Source organism: Ictidomys tridecemlineatus, chromosome 5, assembly GCF_052094955.1.
Source record: "Ictidomys tridecemlineatus isolate mIctTri1 chromosome 5, mIctTri1.hap1, whole genome shotgun sequence".
Classification (NCBI taxonomy): Eukaryota; Metazoa; Chordata; class Mammalia; order Rodentia; family Sciuridae; genus Ictidomys; species Ictidomys tridecemlineatus.
Window position 1 is genome coordinate 186,385,772 of NC_135481.1, and position 26,482 is coordinate 186,412,253.

The 26,482-nt window shown below is 41.3% G+C and overlaps 1 protein-coding gene across 9 annotated transcripts in view; it reads left to right on the forward strand.

Moving 5' to 3' along the window:
- The window catches only part of Pkig (cAMP-dependent protein kinase inhibitor gamma), a 95,288-nt gene that overhangs the window by 50,615 nt on the left and 18,191 nt on the right, over positions 1 to 26,482 (forward strand). For 6 of the 9 annotated variants that reach the window (XM_040276166.2, XM_040276165.2, XM_021727601.3 and 3 more), the window contains one exon: positions 16,069 to 16,138. The gene's annotated coding sequence lies outside the window, so the exon portion shown is untranslated. Of the gene's footprint in view, positions 1 to 6,678; positions 6,807 to 16,068; positions 16,139 to 18,397; positions 18,816 to 26,482 lie in introns of those variants that run through there. The other 3 variants (XM_078051852.1, XM_078051850.1, XR_013439733.1) reach the window with 2 other exon arrangements.

The following is a 26,482-nucleotide window of genomic DNA, read 5'->3' on the forward strand; positions in this document are numbered from 1 at the left end:
TAACTTGCCTTTGAAAGCGAGAAGAGCTGACTGCATTTTACAGAGGCTGTGTGGACTAGGAGAGTGGGGAGCTGTAGCTAGAACTCACTCATCCATTCCTTTCAAGAGATTGCACCAGTTCCTAGCTGACTAGGTGATTCAGCTGATCTGTGCCTGGACTAACCATGGGATCTCTCTTAGGGGAGCCTGTGGAGATTAAAGTGAGGTGATTTATATAAGGCAGTAGGACAGTTACCTGGTATGTGGTAAGCATTCAGTAAAAGGTTTTTATTTTCATTTATGTATTTCCTTACTAAGTGCCTCATGTACAAATGTGACTAAATTTAGGCACAGATCCTTTCCTGAAGAAGCTCAGTCTAGTGTAGGAATAAGACCTGTCCAGGAGTAAACATGTTTTCTACAATAAACATATACTGTTGGATTGAAATGTTATTCTTCATTTTTAAAAAATATTTCACATATATATTCCTTTATATGTTTATATATATTCATATACATATATGAATATACCCCTAACACAACCAAAGTCCTACTCATACATTTTCTAATATATCAGTTACATAATCATAAACTATAACTAAAACAAAATGTAAATATACTCATTTCCATAGGCATAACCCAGATTTCACACGTAATATAACAATATTGCTTACCTTAAAAATATCCATAGATAAAAGTACATATATGTTTTGATATATAATATTACCTCTATATTTATATTCATATATATTGATATATATGTTCCAAAGGTAACCCGTTTTTATATTTTGTTTATTTTTATGTGGTGCTGAGGATTGAACTCAGGTCTCACATGTTTGAGGCGAGCGCTTTACCGCTGAGCCACAACCCCAGCCCTATGGTAACCCATTTCTAAACCAAAAGCATAACTCAGAACTACTCCTAACCCTGTCCATAATTGTGAGCCTTTTAAATAAGAATTATAAATATTGTTTTGAATATCTATATATATTTTCCCATATATATTTCATATATATTTGTATACATTCATATATATGTATGTATCCTAATGGCAACCAAAATCCTACTCATAAATTTTCATATGTACTCAGTTACATAATTGTATCCTATATCTTACCAAAATTGTAAATATCTATCTCAGAATAAAAATAACTATATGCAAATCCAAATCCATTTAAATATTTTCATGTATATTTTTACATATATATTCACATTTGTATTCATATATGTGGATAAAAATGTTTAAGCCCAGTGTTATTGTGTTGTGGTTTATTTGATTCTTGAAGATGAGAAGGGTGTGTTTGATGTACATAGATACTCTGTTGTTTGGGGCATAAGTATTTGTGATTGTTATGTCTTGTTGATGTACAATTCCCTTAGGCGGCATGAAATGTCCTTCTTTTGTTTCTTCTGGTTAACTTTGGCTTGAAGTCCACTTTATCTGATGTGAGGATAGAAACCCCTACTTGTTTATGCAGTCCATGTGAGTGATATGTTTTTTCCCATCCTTCTACCTTTATTATGTGAATGCTTTGCCTACGAGGTAAGTCTTGGAGATAGCATATTGTTGGGTCTTATTTCTTAATCCAGTTGCCAGACTGTGTTTTGATTGATGATTTTAGGACAGTAATGTTCAAGGTTAATATTGAGATATAATTTGTGTTCCCAGTCATTTTGGTTTAGTTTTTAATTTGAATTATTTTCTCCTTTAATTGATTATTCCTTTAGTATAGTTCCTCCTTTCTCTGATTTTCACTTTTTTTTTTTTCACTTCATCTTCATGGAATATTTTGTTGAGAATATTCTGAAGTGCAACCTTTCTGGTAGCAAATTCTTTTAATTTTTGTTTATCATGGAAGGTTTTTATGTCATCTTCAAATCTGAAGCTTAATTTTGCTGGATATTGGATTCTTGGTTGGCATCCATTGTCTTTCAGAATTCGGAATATGTTATTCCAGGACCTCCTAGCTTTGAGGACCTGGGTTGAGAAATCAGCTAAGATCTATATTTGTTTCCCTCTATATGTAATCTGATGTTTTTATCTTGCAGCCTTTACAATTCTATTCTTATTCTGTATGCTAGGCATTTTCATTATAATGTGGCTTGATGTGGTTCTTTTGTATTTTTGCACAAATGGGGTTCTGTAGGCCTCTTGTATTTGATTTCCCATTTCATTTGTTAGATTTGGGAGATTTTCTGATATTATTTCATTGAAAAGATTGTGCAGTTCTTTGATTTGTACACCTGGGCCTTCATCTATCCTGATAAATCCTAAATTTGGTAGTTTCATGTTATCCCATAATTTTTAGAAAGTCTGTTTGTGTTTTCTTAACATCTTCTCTCTGTGGTCAACTTTATTTTCAGGATTATGTATTTTGTCTTCATTGCCTGAGGTTAGTCTTCCAAGTGATCTAGTCTGTTAGCGATGCATTCTGTTGAATTCCTAATTTAGTTTATTGTTTGCTTCATTTCAAGGATTTCTGTTTTGTTTTTTTTTTTACCTCCCAGAATCTCTCTCTCTTTATTGAAGTGATCTTTTGCTACCTGTGTTTGCTCTCTTACACCCATCCTTTACTTTGCAGATCAATTTAACTACGCACATTCTAAACTCCTGCTCTGACGTTTCTTCCAATGTGGTGTTGATGGATTCTGTTACTGGAGTTCCTTGGTTTGCTTGAGGCGATTTGTTCCCTTGCTTTTTCATGTTGTTTGTGTGTCTACCCATCCAGTAGTTTAGATCTGAGGCAGTAGAGTTTATTCCCTAAGGACTTATAGTGTCCCTGCAGGTTTTCAGTACCTCTCTGTTTAGGGGGAGACAAATAATAACAACCGCCAATGCAAACAATATACAGCATTAAACCAAATAGTTCCTACTATGACGCCTACAATGTTAATTATTGCAATAAACAAAAACAATATGATCAGTTATTGCCTACAATAAAAACAGAAAGTTTGCAAAAGGGTTTACATTTTCAAATGGTGGACATTTTTACTTATATATTTTACATTTTCACATATATATTCACATTTGTATTCATATATGTGGATAAAAATGTGGATAAAAATGGTGGAGAGAGAACAGAAGTGATATAGGAGGTGATGATTATGAGGGAAGAGGAGAGAAGATAGAAGTAAAAGATTAAAGGAAGACTGAAAGAGAACAATAGAGATTGGCTGTTAGAAAAAAAGAGAGAATCAAGGAAAATAGGAGAAAAAATATATATAAAGTTAAAATTTAAATTAAAAAAATTAAAAATAAAGGAATATAAAACAAAACTAAAATACACTAATCAAACATCCTAGTTCCCAAAAAACTAATCCATGTAAAATAACTGGCTTCAAAAATGCTAGAGATGAGGAGAAAAAAAAAAAAGGAAACTATATAAATATTCATGTACCATTGAAATCACAATTAAACAGTGAAAAGAATTTTTTAAAAAAAGTAATAAAAGAATCTTGATGAAAAGTTTAAAGAATTCTTTCCTAAGAGAGAAGCAGATACCAAGAAATTCAGAGGAGAAACTGAGGAAATTCAGAGGAGGGAGAGAGCTCTTTCAGACTAGGTAGGGGGTAGGTATGGGAATTTGTGGTGGAGGGGCTGTCTGAGCCCTCAGGCCAGTTCTGCACAGGTCAGCAGCCAAAGTTGCCTCCATTTCCTCCAGTTTTCAGATGGAGCCTACTGTGGAGCAATCCGGGTTTCCCTGCTGGGAAGCCCTGTAAGAGGTGCTACCCAGGAGGTTGGGGTTTCCAGGCCTGGCTCCAAACTGCCCTGAGTTGGAGTGCAGCCCTGCCTCTATCCTGTGGGCTTTGCACAGCTCAGAAACATGCTCCCTGTATCTGTTGCCACTGCTGTTAAGATGTGAGTATCATTTATGCCTGTTGTTCCTGATCGTCATGGGGATTACATGAAATGGCTTATGAAAAGGGCTGAGCAGAGGAAGGCTCCAGTGCATATAACGTATCCACTGTCTTCAATTGTGATACAAAATAACTGTGCCCATGGTTGTTAGTGGTGGATGAGGTGCTTAGGGCCCTCTCCTCATGGATTCTGACACAGATAGATATAGAATTATTAGGCAAGTATTGCAAAGTAGATGAAGAAATAATGGTGTTTTATGAAAGAGCTCCTTACTATTATTTTTGCTCATCTAACAAAACATGATTCAAAGCACCGATGGTGATGTCAGCTAACTGACCCATCTCGAGAGCCCAGCTTCATTTCCTGACACCCACTCAGGCTTCTGGAATAAAGGCCCCAGCCTCTAGTCCCTCCAGGCTGAGTGTTGCTGCTGAGAACAGGCCTGACAGTTCTGAAGTAGGCTTTTGTTCATTACTCAGCCTGACATTCTGCAGAAATACAGGCCTTTTTTCTGACTTTCCAGCATCCTTGACTTTGTTATTGTGTCACATCATCATCAGGGCAGAGGATGGCAAAACTGAGTCAGAATTAGAAAATAATGTTTTACCAATAAGTTATTGTAGTTTATTTTTACAAGTGTTTTTGAACTTAAAGTATGTTCTGGGCACTTAACCCATTCAGAACCTTCAGTGGTAAATGCTGTTATTCTCATCTTACATTGTCAGCCAAGACATAAAGACATTGAACTACTTGCCCAGCTAGAGGAGGTCCAGGGACTAGGAGGAACTCAGCTCTTTGGGGGCTGCTAACTGCTGCTCCCAGGAGTTTTGCAGGCTGGTGGTTTTGTTCCACCACAGTCCACCATCTTGTTCCAAAGCCTTCAGATTGGAAAGCACCCTCTTAATAGAGCCTGTTTGCTTGGACCTTTCCTGATAATCATCAAGGTTTTCTGGGAAATAATTAAAATTCTTATTAAGTTACAAAGTGCCATAGCCTTGCCCCTGCTGATAAAGAGCTGCTTTCCCAGTGGAGTTCAAGTCCTAACCCCTGCCCCATCCAAATAGCATTAAGCCCGATCAGATCTGTCCCTTTGGGGTGAAGCAGTTGCAGCCAGACTTGCCTCAGACCACTCATTGTTTTGGTAGCAAAACAAGTAAGCCCCCGGTCTGACCTGGTGGCCTGAAGTGTTTCCTTTGCCAGGCTGGATAGAGTAGTTATTTGGAGAAATAGCATTGGCAGGTGTGGGGCAGGTGTGGGACATGTGTTCGGACATAGCCAGGAATGAAGAATCTCCATTTTTAATGCCAACTTTTTGGTTTTGAGTTGTGCAACCTTGAGCATGTCATTTAGCTTCACTGTGTTTCATTTTCCTGTCCAGGAAACAGAGATGAATAATGCAGCCCCTGGGCCCCTAATTCTCCTGGGGGTGTTATTAGAATCAGATGAGATTATGTGCACAAATGAGAGCTAACATCCGTTTAATGCTAAGTATGTACCAACTACTTTCATTCCCCTTATATGTATTTTTTAATTCTCACAATCCTAGAATGGCAGCACAGTTAAGAGAACAGAAAAATTAGGGTGGTAAGTCACAAAGGACCCAAGTACACATCTCTGGCTCCCCTGAATAGTGCTCAGGATCATTGCTTCTCCTTCATCTGAGAAAGAGGGTTTTCATATCTCCACTGTCCAGCAAATGTAAGGCATTATTGTTATCTCTATCCACTGCTGTTTCTTGTTGATCCCCAAGGACATTTGAGTTCCCTTACTTGTTCTTGTTTATCTTATCTAGTAGTTTATGCTGCCTCTTTTTATTTCCCCTGGGACTCATTCAGTGAATTCTTTTTTCCCCTCCCCTTTGGTACTGGGGATTGAACCCAGGGGCGCTTTACCACCGAGCTATATCCCTAGTCCTTTTTAATTTTTTATTTTGAAACAAGGTCTTGCTGAATTTCCAAGGCTAGCCTAGAACTTGGAATACTTCTGCCCCAGCCTCCGGACTGGCTTCACTCAGTGACTTCTTTAGGCTTTTCTCCTTGAGAAACCTGTCAACTTCGTCATGAGGGGGCTTAAAGGAGCCAGCAGAGCCAGGCAACTGGGCTAGTTAGCTTGTGGTTAAAATGCCTTGGGATGCATTTGTTGATAAGCTCAGCAGTCACTGGTTTCCAGTCATGGAATTTCAAAAGGGGAGGACACCCATGCCATCATTTTACTGATGAGGAAACTGAGGTCCAGATAGGGAGAGGATTTGCTTGAGGCCATTCATACAGCTGGGGGAGTGGCCAAGACCCAAATGAGTTCCCCAAGCAAAACACCAGTGCTTTCCTAGAGACCTGTCATCTCACTACAAAGGGACAAACACATACACTGTGCCCATTATGTACCTGGGAAACTCTGGAGAAATTCAGTGACTTGAAGAATTGAGCAGAGAGCTGTGGCGTGGGTGAAGGCTTCCTCCCTGACACATTATACACCAAAGAAATGAATTAAAACACAACCCAGCAGACTAGATGGCCCCCAGTTGGCAGTGACTAACAAGCAGAGGATTTACGCTAGGAGCCCCGGCTGAGTGAGTAGATAGGAAGCCTTTTGTCACTAGGGCCTCAGGGTTGAAAATTGAAGGAAGGATGTTAGGCCAATGTGACCAGCCTGGGATGCGGTTACAGCCCCCCAGTTCATTGTCCAGAGGAAATGGATCTCCCCCGTGGACTGAGAGGTGGAAACTGAGCAAGTGAGTGAAGTGGTTGACATCATCAGCCTGAGCATTGGATTACAGCAAATGGGGACTTAGTTGGCCGGAGATGTGGGAAACACCCACTGAAACCTCGAAGTGCTTTTTCATTTAGGGAGAGGGCCGAGAGACTTCTGCCTGAACCTTGGGTCTGGATTGCTCCTTCTCAAAGCTGGTTTCTTAATTCCACCTTCACTTCTGACCGGGAACCTCTGCAGTTTGAGGAACTTTGCACCCGTAAGTAGAGTTGTACTCCCTCCTCACCCCCACCTCCAGGGAGAAGCGGAGCTCTCTGGAGAGCTTGCTTTCTAGCTCATTGGTCACAAAGGGTCTATTTTTATGTTCTGATATATGTGAGCTTGCTCTGAAAATTGCAGCTTTCTCTGAAACTGCCTGGGGCTGGAGTCAGAGCCCCGAGCCTCCCAGGGCTCTGATCAGATCCTGGTTTACTTTTTCACCCAAAGAACTTTTGACAGTATCCCTAGCTTTAAAAGCAGCAGTTTGCCCCAAATACAGGGGACAAAGTAAATCCTGAAACTAGTATTTGAAAACTTTATTTTTTTTTCTGATTACAAAGGTGTTACAAAACATTGTACACCTTCTAGAAATAAATGTCTCTGAAAGTGAAAATTCCCTAGACTCTTCCCCTCACAAATATAAAATTAATAAGTTAAATTTTATACACAGACATGTTAGTCTTCTGAAGTCATCACTTACCGCAGAAACTTTTGGGGGCATGGGGAGACTCCCAAGATTGAAAGGAAGGGAAATCTTTAACTTTGGCTTTGTGATTTTTTAAAAATATTTTTTAGTTGTTGATAGATCTTTATGTTTTTATTTATTTATACGCGGTGCTGAGAATCGAACCCAGTGCCTCACACATACAGGCAAGTGCACTACCACTGAGCCCCAGCCCCAGCCCCCTTTGTGATCTTTTTATTGCTTCCTTTTTAAAATTTGCTGTTTATGCTTAGAAAATAAACAGAATATGTAAACCCTTAGGCGTTCCATTTGTTGGTATCTGTTTTTAGGGTTTTAAACTAAGCAAGCAACTCTGTGCAAAGAGGAAGGGAAGGAGCCCTATAACCCCAAGCTTCCTTCCTGAGCTGAGGGTTTTCAATCTGTCCACACTGGCCTCTGGCAGAGACCACAAAGGCCAGGTACTGTCCTTCAGGCATCACCTCCTCACCATGACCTGAGGAAGAAGGATGATTAGATTATTCAGTCTCAGGATCAATCCTAGGGAGCTGGGTGGCTTGAGATGGCTTATGGGGTGCTGTGGCCCCTCGCCCCTGTTATATTAAATATACTTAACAAGCTGTACTTAAAGGGGAAGAATGTCAGCTTTGAATAATAAAAATAAGGGCTGTGGGCATAGGTTGGTGGTAGGGCAATTGCCTAGCATGAGCCAGGACCCTGGTTTGATCCCCATCACCATTAAAAACAGGAGGGAAAGCAAGCAAGCAGGCAGGCAGGCACATATTAGAACTGTGTGACCTTGGGCAAGCATTTTGCACTCTCTGGACCTCTGTTTCCTCATGTGCCAAATGAGGGGACAGAACTAGATCTTGATATTTCCAAATGCAGCTTAGAATGAACCATCCATATTTCTTTCCCTTTGAGGCAGATCCTTATGGCCTTAGAAGCAAAGTGCCCTAGGTTTTCAGTAACCCAGAATGACTAAAATTGACACCTGTAGGACAATTAGAGGACATGAAACAGGCAGTATGAAGTTACTACTGAGTTTTGATGATTTTATTCAGGTTTGGGGTTTCCAAATAAAGAGGGGGAAAAGTTTCATTGGGGTGTGTGTGTGTGTGTGTGTGTGTTGTGTGTGTGTGTTGGAAAAGCATACTTTAATAGCACTGACTTAAGGCAGCATAAAACAAGAAACTAAGGCTACCCTCATCTGTCCACACCTGGCCTCTGGCAGAGACCACAAAGGCCAGGTACTGTCCTTCAGGCATCACCTCCTCACCATGACCTGAGGAAGAAGGATGACCAGATTATTCAGTCTCAAGATCAATCCTAGGGAGCTGGGTGGCTCCAGCCTCTGGCTACCCAGGACCATGGCTGGTTCCATGGTAGCAACAGTCTACCTTCAGTGGGCTTTGTTACTGGGGAAGACCACAGCTCTAAGATATGCCTGCCACAGGGCCATGAGCCCCCTCCTGCTAACCAAGACCTTATTGGAACAAATAGTTTCTAAATAACACATCCTCCCAAGAGTAGGGTCTGGGAAGGCCTTAAAGATAAAGAGCCCTGGCTTGGGAGTAGCTCAGTAGTTGAGTGCAGGCCCTGGGTTCCATCCCCAACACCACAAAACAAACAAACCAAAAAACCCAACAAGATAAAAGAGTCCTTAAATCAACAAAACCTAGAACTCGGAGAGTCAAAGTCCAAGACAACCTTTTGTTTGTCCTTCCCCAGCAGCATGGGGCATGTCTAGGTTAAAGGAGGGGATGAGGGCAAACCAAAGTTCCCCTTCTTCTCTCTTACCAAACTAAAATCTAGGATTAAGATCTAGGATTAAATCTAGGGTTAGATTAAAACTGAGCTGTGTCTCCTTTGCACCCATGTGCCAGGCTTTCTACTAGGCACTGGCCTCTTAGTGAGCAGTGAGTTTGGGGCATCTTGGGAGTGGAGACAGGTTATAAAAGGGACCACTGTGTCCTGAGCTCCTACTTGACTTTTATACCTTTGTGAAAACTGTCACACACAAGACTGGGCATCTTGCATTTGCTGACTCCTTTAAATCTTAATAGTAGTGATGTGAGACAGACAGAGATTGGCTCCATTTGACATGAAAATAGGCGCACAGAGATGAAGTGCCCTGTCTACGGTCTGGCAGCTGATAGAGCTGGAGAACCAAATGAGAACTGGCTGTCCCTGCCACCCTTGAACTTTCCACCACACTGTGCTGCCTTGTCTCCATCAGCTCCCTGGATCTCAGCTTGCCTCTGTTACAGGAAGAAGGTTGAACTTGGTTTGGGTCTTATTTCAGCTGTCTCAGGCGGGTGTGTTCCCGGCTCATCACCTGTGTGTCATTCCCGCCTGGTCTGTTGTGCTGCCTGGCTTGCTGCGGGCCTCTGAACCCTGTGGGTCTTTGTGACCCTGGGATTGACTGGTGGCAGTATGTGTCAGTTTCTTCAGTGAGGGTTCTCATGGGTAGGAGAACAAGTAGAAGCTCTGTCCTCATCACCTCCTGCCTTACAGATCCTGGACAGCTCTGCTTGCCACACAGAACCTGCCTCTCTTGGTAAAGTCGGGGGGTCACAGTCATACCTGCTCCGAAGTATACTGTGTGGATGAAATGGGATAAAGCTCACAAATTAGCACTTAGTTCTAAGGTACAAAACTTCATACTCTGAACTTTTGTTTTACAACGTTCAGAAAGAGTGCTAGCAGTGTACGCATGCGTCTGTGCTCAGTCAGAAGGTGGCATTTCTGTGAGGAACCTGTGGTTATCCCCGAACTCACCAATTCTAAAACCCCTGTGAGGGTGCCTGGAGTTGCTGTGTTGGCTCTTCATATCCAGCCTCTGGGCTGCTTACTGTCACCTACTCCGATGATGCTGAATTTCAAATCAGCCAGCCAGCGCAGAGGTCGAAAGCAGAAGTGGGTACTGTTCTCCTGGACCAGCGGGCCCTGGCCCAGCCACCTAAGGAAGAGGCTGGTAACAGGTGCTGTGAGTGGCAAGAAACAGTTCATGCAGTGAACCCCAAGTTGAGCTCACAAGAGGTCAGAAGTGATTCCTGAGTGCAGACAATAGAAAATCTGGAGTTTTCTGGAAGCACTTTATTAACCCTGACCTGAGGCCCAGCTCACTGTCTCCTGCAGATCCCTCAGCAAGGCTTTCACTCCTTCAAGAAGGGGTGTCTTTGGAAGTCGCAGTCAGCTATGATTCTAAACTGCAGACTAGATAATCTGCTCTTACTGGAGGAAGCCAGATTTCCCAAACGTAAAAGCAGCCTTATTAATCTTCCAAGAAATGACTGGCTTCCACTCTGCTCTTCAGGACTGAATGATGGACCTTTAGGGCACAAAAGACGTGAAGTATCTGGTGGTTAATGCAGTCTTATGTCCCAGGGTCTGGGGCTGGTTATGTTTAGTACTTCATAGGTGTGGTCTCCACTGTTCCATGAATGTGTCTTGAGGGCTTCCTAGTACTAAGCCCTGGGCTAGGGGAGCAAGGTGATTACAGATGCAGCCTCTCATCCGTGCATCAGGAAGACAGGTGGTGAGTGAACCCCAATCTGAAAAGTAGCACAGAAGAAATATGCAAAGGGGCTACAGAATGCCAGACAGTGGCTCACATCTGGCAGAGGCTGGTCTTAAGCTGGGTCATCGCTTCCACACTCCTCCAGTTCCTGGAGCTCGGAGATTTGCCCTTGTTTGCACTGGGAATGACTGCAAGCTACTGCAGCAGCAGAAAGTGCCCACTTCTAGCACCTTCCTGTCCTCCATGCTTCAGAGGAATGGAAGGAACTGTTCCTCAAAAAATGCAAGGCCTCCATCTGGGAGGGTCCTGAATTCAGAATGCCTAACCATGGCAAGGAAACATAGGAACGGGTGATTTTGGTAGTCTAAAATCCCTGCTGGGTTTTCTGTTGGTTTGTTTTTATAACACTTATTGTTGTTTTTCCTGATTATAAAATTAGAACATACTCAAGGAAGGAAAGCTAGACAGTACAGAAAAACATACTTAAAATAAATCACCACTTAGTAATTTCACTTCTCTGGTTTCTGAATAAGGGCCCGCCTCCCGTCCCCTCACCCACACACTACTGCTACATTTCAAGTTTAGCTCTAATTTTAATTTCTCCATGGGCAGAGTCTTATATGTATTTGCATATCCCCAAGGTGCTCATGTTCTGTGCTGCGGTCCACTGGGCAAGAAAAAAATGCCATCTGTGATTGGTTAGAGGCTGCAGCCTCCACTTGTACTTCATCTGCTGTTAAGAAGGGGGTGCAGCTTAATGGTAGCTACATGTAATATAGCTTAATGCGTTTGTCTAGCACGTACAAGGTCCTGGGTTCAGTCTCCAGAATTATAAATCAAACAAGAAACCTTGTGCTTTAGGGCTTATGCAAGGTGTGCATTATCAAGGTAAATAAGACTTCTAAGTTGCTCACAGTCTGAGAGAAAAAAGAAGACTCTTAACACAAGTGATAATGTGCCCCAGTAGAGGCACTGAGAACTCGGAGAGCCTGCTCAAGCCGAGAAGCATCGCATTTGAGCCGGGCCTTCAGTTTACTTGACTAAATTTTTCATGTGGTCAGCCAGTATCAATTGAGTATCTGACATGTGCCAGGGTATGGGCAAGATGATAGGTGGATGGTGTGAAATAAAATGGGACTGGTCCTTCATGACCCCTCCCTACATGATGTTCACTAGGACCAATGGCCATGTTAGGACCCATAAACAGGGTGACAGAGGACCCATAAATAGGGTCTAAGGGGCTTCCTGAAGGGTGTGGTGCTTAAACGTGTGGAGTAGGCAGTGATGCCAGGAGCTAAGGTGGGAGGGGGGGTGTGGCATGAGGAAGAATGACACAGCAGGGAGAGGGAGGAAGGTGTGACGGGCTCAAGCCAGAGGGGAGGGGAGCGAGGTGGATGAGGGTTGGGCAGGCTGAGGGTAGGCAAGGCCCTCAGACAGACATGGACATCTGCTGTTGAGAATGGATTGGAAGGCCAAGAGCGGAGCGAAGGAGGTGCCTGCTGCAAATATGCTTTGTGAAAGAAGAAGGCCTGTAGAGATGGGGGGGATTGTTATTATTTCAGTGAGACATTTGTTATCCATGAAATAAAAGTGAGATGCAAAGTGAGACGCAAAGCCGAGGTAACTAAAATGCCAGGTTCCACAGCCGTTCAGGAGCCTGCAGTGCATTCTGTTCTGCCTGTGCTGCTTCCTCCTCCTCTTCCTCCTCCTCCTCCTCCTCCTCCTCCTCCTCCTCCTCCTCCTCCTCCTCTCTCCCCACCCCCACCTTATTTCATCATTTCCTTTCCTTTTTCTTTTCATCCAAATAATTTGCAAAACATCCCATTTCTCTTATCGGGGTTCCTGCCCCTGCCATAAAGCCAGAGCATCTGGTGTGCACACTCCTGTTCCAGCACACAGCCCTCCCAGGGTGGAGGAGGGGGGAATCTTACAGTTTAGATTTTCTTTTAGACATTAAAGGGGAAAATTCTTTTTTTTTTCTTTTTTTTAAGTATAGAATTCTTTCCCCTTTTAAAGTCACAAATGCTTAGCAGTATACTTTAACCTGGATTTTTTTTTTTTTAAATTTTGCTTCCAACTTTCAAAACAGCAGAAGATCTGTTCTATTTTGGCCAAAAAAGAAAGTGACAATAAATGTAATTTACTTGCCCATATGAAGATAATGATGATATGAAGGTAATGATGATAGTTGGCCGCTGTTCTTTCTCTGTTCTAACAGGTTTATTTGTTTCTTTATTATTGTTTGTTTTTATTTCTTTATTTTTCTTCAAGTAATCTTTGTGTTTCTTGTCCCTCGCTAAACAATTTGAAGATGTTCAAAGAAAAACTTACAAGCTCTCTTCCCCTATTTCCATTTCCATTCATCTTCGATCGTCAGTGATGGTAGTTTGTTTGGTGTGTATCTTTCCATAACTTTCTCAAGCTCCTTTTTAAATAGACATAGGGTTTGAATGTATATGTGGCAATTTGTTTTGTCAGAAGTGGGATCATACTTTGTTCATTACTTTGTAACTTATTTTTTGCACTAAATAATAATCGTTCACTCTTTAAATAGCTTTAGGCTATAGAAGGAAGAGTACACTACAGTATATTCAACCGTTTCTTTTTCGACAGATATTTATGTACCTGGCTGCTGTGGTCTGGATGTGCTCTGTCTTGCCAGAACTCGTGTTGAAATCTGTTTGCCAATGGAACCTTTCAGAGGAATTAATGTCTTTCCCCAGAGGCTGGGTTCTCATGGGAATGGATTAGTTCTTTCTAGAGCAGGTTGTAATAAAGCAGGTCAGCTCCTTTGTCCCCTCCTTGTCTTCTGCATATATCCTCTCCCCTTCTGCTCTCTACCATGAGGCCCTGACTAGAAACCAAGAAGACTCAGAACTGTGTGCCAAATCAAACCTCTTTTCTTTATAAATTTTTCAGTCTCAGGAATTCTGTTATAGCAGGAGAAAACAGACTAAGACACTGTTTTTGCCACTGAAAAATATTGTTGTATTAAATATCTTTTTTCCTAAATAATTTAATCATTATTTTATTTATTTAATTAATTTTTTATGTGGTGCTGAGGATTGAACCCAGGGCCTCATATGTGCTAGGCAAGTGCTCTACCACCGAGCCACAACCCCAGCCCTAAATATCTTTATATTCATATCGTACTTTATTGATAATATTATTTCTAAAGATTGCATTTTTTAAAACTAGTATTATTTGACATCAAATAGATAATACCATCCTACTTTGTAAAGAGTCATGGTAATTTATATTCTCTAGTATATGAGTACTTCCAGTTTCCTAAATCTTTACCAATGTTAAATGCCCTCTTCCTTCTTCCTTCTAGTTTCTTCCTTCTACTCTCTCTCCCTCTCTCTTTCTCTATCTCTGTTGTTTTATTTTATGGCAAGGCTGATGGGGGGAAATCGTGTCCCATAGTTGATTATCGTCTAGTGAGGTTGAACTTTGTTTCACGTTAATTGACTGTTTCATCTTTCTCTTCTGTGAATTCCCTTCACCTGTTTGTATGAATTATTTGCCTTTTTCTCAATAACTTGTAAAATTGCTTTATATATTTGTTCATTAATGATGATCCCATTGTGCCACAGATATTTTTTAACTGATCATTTGCATATTTTATTATAAAGGGTTGAATTTTTATTATAAAATATGTGAGCTTTATGTTTTTCTCTTCATGATATCTGCCTGTTTAGGAAAAACTTTTCAACCTCAAAGTTAAATAAGTATTATTCTCTGTATTCTAATGCCTTCATCATTATAATTAATTTAATCCAGAACTTTTAGTCTTTTTGGAATTTGTGTTTATATAGTAAGAGGAAATGGTCCAGCTTGTTCTAGTTATGCCAGCACCATTTCTTAAATAAATCATCTTTTTTCTTTTGCATTAAAATTTCATGATTTTTATAAATAAGTTTCTTTATTGTATCTATTTTTGGACCTGTTTTTCTAGTTCACACATCTGTTTGTCTATACTTATGTTAATATATGATCTTGTATTCTAATGTCTTTATAATAAATTTTTACTGTCTCAAAAGACAAATCCTCCATTTTTCTTGACTATTTCTTGGCCAGTCTTCTGAGATCCTTATTTTTCCATATGAACTTTAATGTTACCTCCCCAAAATGTATTGATATTCTGACTGAAATCTAATAAAAATGATGTAGTCATTTGGAAAAGATTGACATTTTTTTCATAATTAGTCTTTTCCATTTTTTTCTATTCTGGGCTCAAATCCAGGGCCTTGCACATGCTAGTAAGTGTTCTTCACTAAGTCACATCTCTAGCCTGATAATTATCTTTTCTAAACAAGAACTTTCTACTGACTTGGCACCTATGGATTCTATTTCTGATTTTTGTTTTTATCTTTAAATTCTTAATATTTATTATTAGATTAATTTATCTAAAGTAAAATAATATTTCTATGTTTATCCTGAATCATTAGGAACTTTAAATCTCAGTGACTCAGGGATTAGAGGCATACACCACCATGCCTGGCTGTTTATTTTAAAACTTTAAAAAAAATTTTTTTTTAGTTGTGATTGACCTTTATTTATTTACTTATATGTGGTGCTGAGAATCAAACCCAGTGTCTCACATGCCAGGCAAGCACTCTCCCAACTGAGCCACAACCCCATCCCCTATTTTAAAACTTAGGGTGTAAAGTGTGTATACTTTTAAAATGTGAATATACACAAATGCTTCACTTTTCCTAAACATAATAATCATTTATATTTTTATTAAAAAGCCGTAATACATGCAATTTTATAATATACTTTTTTTAAATATTAATTTTTTTAGTTGGACACAATACCTTTATTCCATTCATTTATTTTTATGTGGTACTGAGGAACGAACCCAAGGCCCTGTGCGTGCTAGGCGGGTGCTCTACTGCTAAGCCACAATCCCAGCCCTTACAATATCTTTTCAACAATCAAGCATGAACATCTTTCCATGTCAATACAGTGAAATCTTTCTCCTTTGAAATAGCTGTATGGTTTCTTATTGTACTGCAATTAACTGCAATTTAACTTTCTTTATTAACAACTAAGTCATTTCACTTGTTGTTTGCTACTACAAATGTTTTGCTGAATTCCTTTAGAGTCTTCTGACTATATCTATGGTATATCCTGGACATTTGACTGTCTCAGAGGATGTGCATATTTAATATGTAAATCAATAATGTGAACTTGTCCTCCCAGAAAGATTATTTCAATTTACAGCTCAGAGTGTGTCTGGATCTAATCTCTCCTTTTCTTCTGGTTCTTTAGAATTTTCACACTGATTAACCGAGAGTGGAACATCTGAAGAGATGCAAGCAAGAAAAAGAAATTAAACCAGGTGGGTAGTCACGCTGTTCATGCCACTCTACCATAGCTTCACAATTTTTGCCTGGATGCCTTTTTTCTTTTTCAAGAAAGAAAACAAATAGATTTCAAATGAAATTAGAGAAGAATTTTGGTCTCACGAAGAAAAGGCAGGATGGCTCTTTTCAGAAGTTATATAACATCATGCCACAATTTCACAGGCATGGTTCCATTTACAGGCAGTTTCTTTATAGCGTCAGAAAGACTACCTCTGGTGGCCTGATGGGTTTCTTCAGCCATGTACATGAGCAGATGGAGTCATACACAAGACTTATGAGCAACTTTGGGTGTGACGCCAGATTTTTTCTCTACCTAATATTTGTTATAAAGCTATTTTTGCAAAGACCAGGACAAATAATAGGAATTTTCATTGTAAGGCTGTGTTAGAGGAACCAAAGCAACAAAACCCAGCCCAAAGAAATGAGCACGGGCTGGGGATGTGGCTCAAGCGGTAGCGCGCACGAGCGTGCGGCCCGGGTTCGATCCTCAGCACCACATACCAACAAAGATGTTGTGTCCGCCGAGAACTAAGAAAAAATAAATAAATATTAAAAAATTCTCAAAAAAAAAAAAAGAAAAAAAAAAAGAAATGAGCACGACCCAGCAGTATGGTGAGAAGGGATGGTGCAGGTCCTTTCCATGTGGAAACAGTTCCATCTGGAGCAGTTCATCCAGCCCGCCAGGAAGTATGGCCACCTTGGGTCAGTGTTCATAGTTTTATGCTATCTAAATGCTTCTGGCCATAAGTTAGTAATTTTAAATCCAAGGTAACATGATAGCTAGCTTTTCATCTAAAGCACTTCTGTGAATCTGGTAAATCTCTGCCTTGTCATGTTGGGAGTACAGGGTCCAGGGTCCACGGAGGTCTTCTCACCCACCCAGGCATTCATGGATGTAACCATTAAGGACATCAGAACCAAAGGCCACACAGCTAGCCTACACCTGCCTGGGTCTTTTCCATAGCTAGAATCGTCACAAATATGCCAGCAAGCCTGGGGATGAGTTTTTCTCTGAAGAGCTTGTCAGCCCATTGCGCTTTTGTGCCTAAATTAAGGAGTGTGTGTGGAGAGCAGACTTGATGTTTTCTGTCTTCAGCACTGGGTCAGAACAGTGAAGCTCTGTCTGGTGTGCAGCTTGGTGTAGATTCCTGCTGTGGCCTAGAGAAGTGCTTCTCATTTGTGCATTTATTCAGCAGTGTTTATAGAGCATCTCCTGGGAACTGGACTCTGCAAACCAGAGCAAAGTGGCAGACACAGTCTTTACCCACGAAGCTAATAGTCAGTAGATGAGTGACAGTTGCCTAGGTGCAGAGGGGACTAAGACCAAAAAGCATGCTAGAGATGGCCTGGATTGGAGTGGGCCAGAGCAAGGTTGCAGGCCTAGTGGCAGCATGGGAACAGCCTGGGGGCTGGAAAGGGCACACGCTCCCCAGGAACCACACGTGCTTCTCGGGGCTTCACAGTGCAGAACAGAGGCCATGGCTAGAGTTGAGTATTCAGGTGGCTACGAATGAGTCTGGGCTTTATCTTGACAGCTCTAAGTGTGAAAGTCACTGGATATTTTTAGAGGAGAGAAGTGTGAGTGAGTAGGGCTTAGAAAGGAAACTCTCTGGGTAATAGGCTAAGTGGAGTCCCAGCCTCTTTCCTGACTACTCTCGTTACCTCTCAGTGTCTCTGTCACTCCTTTTTTTAGACCTTCAAGAAGGCAAAGATCAGGGCCTGAGAGCAGATAGTGTCCTTACAGATGAGCAAGGGGGTGATGGTAGGTGGGTGGGGAGAGGCATCCAATGTAAAGCAAAGATTACTGGTGGCCTTGGACAGTCATTTCACAGTGTGAGCATCATCTATTAAAGAGCAGAGGAAGTATTACCTCCTCCTCTTGCCTTTTATAGTAGTTACTTTACATGTCCAACTGGGGCTTCCAGAGGAATCTCTCTGCCTTTCTTGCCATGAAATTATTTGTTGAAACTCTCAAGAAGATACTGGGGTCCTATAGCTGTAACTTTGTCCTGTGACAAGGTGATGAGAAAGCCTTGGCCTTGAATCAGTACATAGCTCTTCCTCCCTACAGCCTGCAGTGATCAGACTGCAGGTGGGAGGAAGGAAACACTGACTGAGGATCAGGTATATACTCAGCCACACTCACAGGCAGAAGAGCTTCTAGAACTACTATTTGTTTAAACCATATGCCAAATATTATGATAAATACTTAAATACTTTAAAATCTCCTTTAGGACTGGGGATGTAGCTCAAGCGGTAATGTGCTCGCCTGGCATGCGTGCGGCCCGGGTTCGATCCTCAGCACCACATACCAACAAAGATGTTGTGTCCGCCAAAAACTAAAAAAAAAAAAATAAATAAATATTAAAAAAATTCTCTCTCTCAAAAAAAAATCTCCTTAAGTTTAGTCTTATGAAGTACATATATATTATTTTATAGATGTATTTTATAGACAAGGAAACTGAGACTCAAAGACATGATACCACTTGCTCATGGTGACACAGTTAGGAGGACGTGGAAGAGCTGGAGTCTGGATCCTGTGCTTTGACCCCTGTGCATAGAGCTTGCTATTCTGCTAGCCTCCTGCAGACCTTTCAGACATTGTGGAGGCCACAGAGAAATGGGGGACAGCTCCTCTGTTCTCTTCCAAAACTCGAAAATTCTGTGTAGGGCCACTGGCCACTACTGATCTGGAACAGTTATAGAGGCAGCATGTCCATGTAGCGTTTCTGCAGTCAGACATTTTCTCCAAGTGCATTAAATAAAGGATTCTACCTTCCCACCTGTGGGCTAACTGCCTGGCAGCAAGGAATGGGCTTGCTCATGTCCCTGGTCATTTTCCTTCTCACCTGAGCAGAGAGAGTAGGCCATGCATACAGGGGAAGCCTGTTGAGAGTCCCTCCCTGAGCCTGCTGCCACCTGTTCTAACCTGGCCTGCACATGAGGGTGCTCCTCATCTCCCCGAGGAGCCAGGGCCATGAGGAGAGGGCTCCTTTGAGAGGAGCTAGTGAAACGAGTGGAGAGAGAGGAGGTGAGAACCTGCTGGACTGAACATTCTTCCCAGGCCCAGATCTTGAAAGGACTGAGACTGTGTTCACAGCAAGCCATGAAAGAATCTTCTCAGTAGAATCAATGTGATCAGAATGTCTGTGTTTACCCATGGCAGTCTACAGATTTAACGTAATCCCTATCAAAATTTCAGTGGCATTTTTCGCAGAAGTAGAAAAAATCCTAAAATTCATATGGAACCATAATAGACACTGAATAACAAAATAGTCTTGAGCAAGACGAGCAAAGTTGGAGGCATACTGATTTTAAATTAGGGTGATAAGGAAACTAGTAATCAAAATAATGTGGTATCAGCATAAAAACAAACATACAATCCAATGGAACAGAATAGAAAGTTCAGAAATAAACTCATGCATGTGCAATCAACGAAATATTTGACAAAGGTGTCAAAAATACACAATGGGAGGAAGGAAAGTCCCTTCAATAATTGAGAATACTGGATATCCACACACACAAAAAAACCCACATTAAATCCTGATCTTACGCCATACTCAAAAAATTAACTGAAAATGAATTAGAATTTTAAATTTAAAATCTGGAACCATAAAATTCCTAGGAGAAAACAGGGGAAATCTCCATGGCCTTGTTTTGACTATGATTTTTTGGACATGACACCAAAATCACAGGAAAAAAAAAAAACAAAACCAAAACCAAAGCAAGTGTGACTCCACCAAACTGGAAAGTTTTTATGCAAGAAATGAAGGGCAACTGGACTGAGAAAAAAATATTTGCAAACAATATATCCAAATGTGTTTAATATTCAAATATATATAAGGAACTTATATAATTCAATAGCAAAAGTGACTCAGTTAAAAAATGGGAAAGGACTTAAGTAAATGTTTTTCTAAGGAAAACAGCAGGTATATGAAGAGGCACTCGACATCACTAATCATCAGGGAAATGCAAACTGAAAGTACAGTGAGGTGTCACCTCATACCTGCTAGAGACTGTTATCTTTAAAACATCAAAAGCTAGGCTATGGGTTAGTGGTGGTGCATGCCTATAATCCCAGCAGCTCAGGAGGCTGCTGAGGCAGGAGGATTGCAAATTCAAAGCCAGCCGTAGCAATTTAGCAAGGCCCTAAGTAACACAGTAAGACCCTGTCTCTAAATGAAATACAAATAAAAGAGCTGGGGAGGTGGCTCAGTGGTTGAGTGTTCCTGGGTTTAATCCCCATACCCCCCCAAAAAAAAATCAAAAGCTAAATATTGAGGAGGAAAGAGGAAAGAGCACACATATACATTGTTGGTGGAAATGTAAATGAATACAGCCATCATGGAAAATAGGATTGAGTTTCCTCGAAAAATTAAAATTTCAACCTGTGATTTACAAATTCTACTTCTAAGTATTTATCTAAAGGAAATAAAAATCACTGTCTTGATGCCATATCACTGTGGATACAGCCCAGTGGTGGAGCACTTGCCCAGCATTTGTGAGACTCTGGGTTCAATCCCAGCACTACCACAAAGAAAAACAAAACAAAACACTGAAGAGACACCTGCACTCCCATTTCACTGCAGTGTCACTCAAAATAATCAGAATGTGGAAACTACAACCTAAGTGTCCATCAACAGATGAACAGTCATAGAAAATGTTGTTTTAAAAAAAGAAGGAAACCCTGCCATTTGTACCAACATGGATGGACATGGAGGGCATTATCCTAATGAAATAAGCTAGAAAGAGAAATACTGCATGATTTCATTTCTATATAGAATCTAAAGAAGACACTCATAGAAACAGAGGTAGAAGGGTAATTCCAGGGGCTGGGTAAGGGTGACATGGATGATAGTGATCAAAATGTTAAACTTGGGGCCAGGGTTGTGGCTCAGTGGTAGAGTGCTTGCCTAGCATGCCTGAGGCACTGGGTTTGATCATGGCATCACATAAAAATAAACATATAAAAGTATTGTGTCCATCTACAACTAAAAAATTATTTATTTTTTTAAATTTTTTTTTTTTTTAGTTGTTGGTGGACACAATATCTTTATTTCATTTTTTATGTGGTGCTAAGTTTCGTTTTTTTTTATTTTAATATTTATTTTTTAGTTTTCAGTGGACACAACATCTTTGTTTGTATGTGGTGCTGAGGATCGAACCTGGGCCGCACGCATGCCAGGCGAGCGCGCTACCACTTGAGCCACATCCCCAGCCCCTAAAAAATTATTTTTAAAAAATGTTTAAACTTACAGTTATAAGATGAGTGAATTCTGGATACCTAATATACAGTGTGGTAACCATAGTTAATAATAATATATTGTGGGGCTGGGATTGTGGCTCAGTGGTAGAGTGCTCGCCTACCATACACGAGGCACTGGGTTCGATCCTCAGCACCACATAAATGTAAAATAAAGATGTTGTGTGGGCTAGAGATGTGGCTCAAGCGGTAGCGCGCTGGCATGCGTGCGGCCCGGGTTCGATCCTCAGCACCACATACCAACAAAGATGTTGTGTCCGCCAAGAACTAAAAAATAAATATTAAAAATTCTCTCTCTCTCTCTGTCCTCTCTCACTCTCTCTTTAAAAAAAAATAATAAAGTCTGTTTAAAAAAATAAATAAAAAAATAAAGATGTTGTGTCCACCAAAAACTGAAAAGTAAATATTAAAAAAAAAAAGATGTTGTGTCCATCTAAAACTTAAGAATAAATATTTAAAAAAAATAATAATATATTGTGTACTTGATATTTGCTGAAAGTATAGATCTTAAGAATTCTCATATTAAAAAAAGGTAGATGTGAGATGATAGATATGGTAATTAACTTGATTGTGGTAATCATTTCACAGTGTGTACACATATCAAAACATCGTGCTTTGAATATATAAAATTTTTACTTGTAAATTATACCTTAATAAAGCTGAAAAAAATTAAAATCTGCCTGATTCACTGGAAGCCATTAATCAAACCCTGAGCTGTTGTGTCAGCCCAAAGGATATGGTTATTCTTTTAGCATGTAAATAAGTGATAAGTGCTCTTATGCCAAACCCAGGGCTGGACTTTTATATGCAGTGTCTACATAAGTAAAGTAGAAAAGGAAGGCTCTTGGAAATGACATCATTTAGCCAAACAAAGCTGGAAAGGGGTACAACCAAGTTTTCATTCTAGTCTTTTTTTTTTTTAGCTCCACAACTTTTATTTTTTCAACAACACCCAAGGTACTTCTCAAGGTACTACCCCCTTTTATTGTACATCTTTTCTGAGCCAGGAGTTGTTGTTGTTGTTGTTATTATTATTATTTTAACTGTAAATGAACACAGTATTTTATTTGCTTTTGTGTGGTGCTGAGGATTGAACCCAGTGCCTCACACATGGGAGGCAAGCACTCTGCCACTGAGCTACAACCCCAGCCCAGCGTTATGTATGTATTATATCAAATTCTGTTACAACCTTGCATAGAATTATTCTTCCCATTCCACAGATGAAGAACTTGAGGTTCTGAGAGCTTAGGAATCTTGCCTTAACTAAGTAATGAAGCCTGGATTTCCACTGTCTCATGAGACAAGAATGGGCTTTCAATTCTTCCTCTCTACTTCCTCTATTCCTTACCTCTCCAGGTTCTTAGAAGGAAATGTCTAAAAAAAAAGGCAGTATTTTCTTCAATCTCACAAAGGCCCCTTGAGTTGGGGATTACTGGTAACTGTTTTACAAATGAAGAAACCAAGCCCCAGACAGGTTCAATGGTTTGCTCAGCATCACCCAATCAGTATCAGATGGAGCCTCGGTACAGGCAGCCTCTGATTCACTGTTCACTGTGCTCCCACACCCTCTCAGCACCACCTCCTTGCAGTTGGGGTAGAATCTCCAGCCTTATTTCTCTCTCTAGTAGTCCCAGGATGTGGAAGGCATTTTCATCTCTTGAATTTCCCTCTTCTGGTCTACCCTGCCTCGGGCCCCTCGGCTAAGATTCCTCTCCTCTCTTGGCAGAGCAAGGCCTCACTGGCAGGAAGCTGCCTTGAGGTTGGAACTCTCCTGCTGCTTATCAGTAAAGCCTTTGGGCCCTGCCCTATGGTAGCTTCCCAAGCCACCAGGCTCGCATGCTGTTCTGACTCAGGGCCCCTGGGAATCCCCTGGATGCAGATGTTCACGGTGACTAGGATGCAGCCATCAGCTCTAGGACTGTTTTCCTGGCCAAGGCCAGTGTAGGAGGGCAAACCTGTTCCAGCTTCTGTGGGAGAGTGCGCCGGTCATGTGTGGCCTAGAACTGGGGTTTTAAGCAGAGGTTTATGCGTAAGCATTAAGGATTCAAGGGCTCCCTGTAATTATGGGCACAGCTTTGTATGTACATATATATACTTTCTAGGCAAAGTGTCCCTAACTTTTCTCAGAGTCTCCAATATGCCTGTAACCTCCGACTTTTCAGAATCAGAGAGAACCCAAGTGTCGTAGGCTACTATGTCCTCTTGCACACTAGCTTCCCAGAGGCCGGGCTCTTGGGAGACCACACAAGATCTTTGTGTTTAGTGGTGAACTGAGATAAATTACCTAATATTATTGAAGCTTACAGTAGTCCCATGGGAGGTCCCAAAGTCTAGCCATGAAATTGCACCATGCAGCCTGTTTCATCTACCTGAATATATGAGCTTTCTGGTTTTCTCCAGAGGAGCTGCCTCCTTCGCCAGCCCCTAAACCCCACTGGCCCCAGTCCTAGGCAGCGAGAGTGGTGCTGAGAGCTGCAAGCCAGCATGGCTTGCTTTGCCAGGCCCCACTCAGCACCCTGTGCATGCTGTCTCTTTTAATCCTCATGTGCCCCTGTATGCCTGAGGCTGTTATTTTACACATGGGGAAACTGAGGCATGGAGAGCTTGAGTGACTCTCCAGAGATCACACAGCCACTGAGTCATTCAGTGGTGTCTGGCTCAAGCACAGGAGCTTAACTTCCAAGCTTTGGGATGAAAGTCAAGGGCAATTTTAAGAAAAACTAAAGCAGAAAAAGTATGGAGTTGGCTGGTGTAGGACATACAGCCCTGTATCGTGACATCAAGAGCATTACCTGGTGTCACAGTTGGCACAAAAACTCATGTGGTGAAATCACTGAGGAGGGTTAGTGGGTAATACATTAACACACCCAGTGCAGGACATGAGAAGAACGTTTCTCCATTGCCTCTCAGGGAAGCATTTCTTACAGCTTTATTGAGGTAGAACTCATGTTGCAGTTCAGTGGCTTCACTGTGTTCAGATGGTGCGGTCATTGCCACAGTTGACTTCAGCATGTTGTCCTCACCCACAAAGAAACCCGCCTCCTTCACCAGCCCCTAAACCCCACCAGCCCCAGTCCTAGGCAGCCACCAGTCCACTGTCTGTCTCCAGATGAGGCTTTGATACCCACAGGAGTGATGGGTGGGAATCTTGGTGCTCAAGTGCCTCATTCCCCAGGGCATAATTAGACAAATGGAATTTGACTGTAATGTATTTTATAAATGGATTTATTAGCCAAGAAACTATAAGCGTGTCTCTGATATGCCTTCATTTGGGGTTGACACATGCAGGAGGCAAGTTTTTTTCAGAGTAATTTCTACCTGTTAACGTCTCCTGTCAAGCTGGCTCTGCTCAGCGAGCAGCTGTAAGGTGATGCCAGTTTTGTGGGGCCACCTTTCTGCACTGGCATCAGAACCAGTGGTGGTTCAGCACAGGCTCTTCTTTCTGTCATCTGAATCCCTGGCTCAGGTTCTTGCCCTGTGTTGACACTCTTTGAAATTCAGGCAACAGCACAGGGAAGATCCTGTGAGGCACCTGGGGGACATGAAACTGCACCCTCTCTTGAGCCCTTTCACGTTGGCAGACCCACTGTATGTTCACCTGGCTCATCGATTTTTTTGTTCTTTTAGAAAACACTTCCTGGGCGCTACACACCGAGCAGCATGCGAGGTGCTCCAGAGGGGCTCTGAAAGGTCATCTTCCAGGTAGTTAAGGTCAGAATAGCCAAGATGAGAAAAGCCACAGCAGGAGGGATTTGGTAACAAGACAATCCTCTTACAAAGATGTGACAGAGGCAGTGTCATCCACTTCAGGGCAAAGCCACTGCTAGAACACACCACCCTAAAGAATGGATAGTGAATTAGGATTGAGGAAATGCAAGTTCAAATCTTGATTCAAGCATTAACCAATTAGAGGATTGTGGGTGGTCCACACAACCTTCTGAGCCCTGGACTCTCCACTTTGAGGATTAAATAATGCAGTGCCTCTAAAAAGTACCTTCAAGGTCATGGCTGAAAACAGTACCTACTTAGTAGAGTGGAAAGAATGACTGACAGAATGAAGGAAAAGTTTGTAATTTTCAGGGTAGAGCATAACTCTAGCAGGCCAGCCTACTAGACCTTCTCTTTTTTCCCCAGTCAGTACCTTCCTGCCACTTCAGCCACTTTGAGCTCACCTTTTTCAAGGGCTTCTACTTCCTCTGATTGTACCAAGAGAATATTGCCTTGGAGGCCTTGGGCCTAGTAGCCAGCCACTCCTTCACTTTGAATCTAGGTTCCAGTTCATTCTACCTAGGTATAAAGTGGGTCTAATTCTACAAGGCCACTGTGAAACTTAAATAAGGTGATACATGAAAAGCATTTGTCACCATATTAAGTATATGTATATATCAATCATATAAATGAAGCCATTCCTACTTAATTTGTTTTTCTAAAATTTTAAATAATTTATAGTAATTATTTTATTACTGTCATTGCTATTTGTACGGTCAGGAGCCAGAACTCAGTTTTTTTTTTTCTTTTTGGGGGCACGCATGCGCGCGCTCGTGTGTGTATGTGTGTATGTATGTGTGTGTGTGTGTTTTGTTTTCTTGTAGTGCTGAGGATCAAACCCAAGGCCTCATTCATGTTAGGCAAATGCTCTACCACTGAGCTACACCCCTGGCCCTCAGATGGTTATTTTAGTCATTGAGAGAGTATCATAGTTCCTAAATTCTTATTTTCTTGGCCAGTTTGTTATTCATTAATTCATTCATAGACTTATTTCTGTTGAACTAGGAGAACCGTTGCCTGGCAGTTCCATGAAGACTCAGTATCAGGAGGGTGGTGGCTGAACCAAGGACTCAGGAATCTTATGTAAACTGTGTTAACATGGGCCAAAGGTGCAGGTGACATCTCTGGTCTGCTTGAGTAGTAACAGTGCTTTTTTTTTTTTTTTAGATCATTTTTTTTTAATATTTATTTTTTGTTTGTATGTGGTGCTGAGGATCGAACCTGGGCCGCAAGCATGCCAGGCAAGCATGCTACCGCTTGAGCCACATCCTCAGCCCAGTAACAGTTC